Source organism: Mobula birostris, chromosome 7, assembly GCF_030028105.1.
Source record: "Mobula birostris isolate sMobBir1 chromosome 7, sMobBir1.hap1, whole genome shotgun sequence".
Taxonomy (NCBI): Eukaryota; Metazoa; Chordata; class Chondrichthyes; order Myliobatiformes; family Myliobatidae; genus Mobula; species Mobula birostris.
The window spans coordinates 125,414,048-125,415,865 of NC_092376.1; the positions used below are offsets into that span (position 1 = coordinate 125,414,048).

General features: G+C 40.8%; 1 pseudogene; it reads right to left on the reverse strand.

The window, feature by feature from the left end:
- Positions 1–598: 598 nt before the first annotated feature.
- Positions 599–1,393, reverse strand: LOC140200964 (uncharacterized; annotated as a pseudogene).
- Positions 1,394–1,818: the final 425 nt, after the last annotated feature.

The following is a 1,818-nucleotide window of genomic DNA, read 5'->3' on the forward strand; positions in this document are numbered from 1 at the left end:
AAGAGGGGTCGGGAAACTTAGAGGAGACCCAATGAGGGAAAAGCCTGGTGTCTCTGGGAAAACACATTCCCAGCAATGTGCCACGGGACCCCCGAAAGGAAAAGACCCTGTCCCAGAAGGATTGGTAGGACCCTGATCCAGCGTGTCATTACAGATAGAGGGAATATATGCAAAAGCCATACTCGACACTGGGTCGCAGGTCACGTTGCTGTACTCGTTCATTCTACAATCAGTATTTGAAACATTTACCCTTGACACCCTTCAGTGCACTGGAGATTTGGGGTATCAGTGCTGGTGATTACCCGTACGATGATTTTTTTAAAAAAATTTATTTCCATAAGAGAACATTTAATAGAAAACTATATTAGATAACAGTTACTCAAGTGTATTTGGATTCAATAGAAAACACTTTGGTCCAAAACATACTAAAAGCAAAAAGCAGAATCAATTTTTTTTATTTTACAAGGTAAATTATTATTACTTGTCTGGTTAGTAGCCAGCTCTCCATTGTCCTCATTCTGTCTTCTGTACAGTTCCTTCAAGCATATACACTTTTCATACAAATTTAAAATAGTTAATTGTAATGTTGATGTTCAGGTCATTCAACATTCTGATCTAAATGCTGTTTAACTTGACTTAAACAGAGTCTCCACTCCTCCATCTCTTGCTTGACAAAGTCCATTTCTTCTACAATTTTATTACTCTCTTCCTTGGCATTCTGTAACTTCAGCCTCATCTCCTGAAACCCATCTCTATTCTCCATTATGTTCCTTCTCTAATTTTCTAATTCCCTCTGGAGATTCTCCACAAGTGCCATTGTGTCCCTTCAACATGCACTTGTTTGCTCATTGTTTTCGATTATTTCATTCGCTGAAACAGGATCAATCAGGTTGTTCTCCAGTATGACCGCACAATTCTGTACTCTCTTGCTTAATGCTTCACTTTCAGATTGCAAATTTCCATTTTTAATCGTATAATCATGTACCTGATCCGTAGCTAACTTTAGTTCCTGCTTTAATTGCTGCTGGGCAACTTCTAATAGCTGATTTTGGTCCCTTAACTCTGCTTCAACCACTTTCAGGGCCATGTACTTCTACATGTCAGCATGAGTGATTCTTGATAATGAAGACATTTTATTTCTTTTATTTAATGCAACATTCCCTTGTTTTGAAGTCGTTTCAAAACTGACTGCCCTTGAAGTTTTTTGTGAAAAGTTAAATGTCCGAGGTATATCTTTCTCTGGTGCCAGTATTGGGTTGGCATGGAAACATTTTGCTGAAGGTTGTAAATGAACACTTTCTGCTTTCGGCCCCCTGCCTGTGGAAGCCTGCAGCTGAGACAGGGCAGTGCGTGTGTCTCTTGGTTGGTAAACAGGTAATTTAGATCTCTGCATCTTTTCTGACAGATCTGCTGCGAATTTGTTTGCAAGTCAAACTTGTATTGCAAACCTTTATTAACCCCTAACAACAGTCCCCTCCATTAACAGGCCGCACCACTGCATGACCCAAATTCAAAATTTCTTCTCGGACCTGCTGCCACGATTCAAGCACTGACCCGCCTCTATAGTGACTTCACTTCCCTTTCAAAATCTGCAATGAATTCTCTCTCGAAAATCCCTACTTTTTCTGAAGCGATTTCCCTTTTTAATTATGTAATTCCCCCACCCATTTCTTTTGCTTTGAAGAAGCGACACCCGTACGATGGTAATTTGTCAGTGAAACTGGAGTTCTCGGAGGCCGATGTGGGAGTGTCTGAGGCTCATGAGGCTTTGGTGCTGGTTTGCCAGGACCCAGTTGAGACGGGCGGTGTTTCAATTCT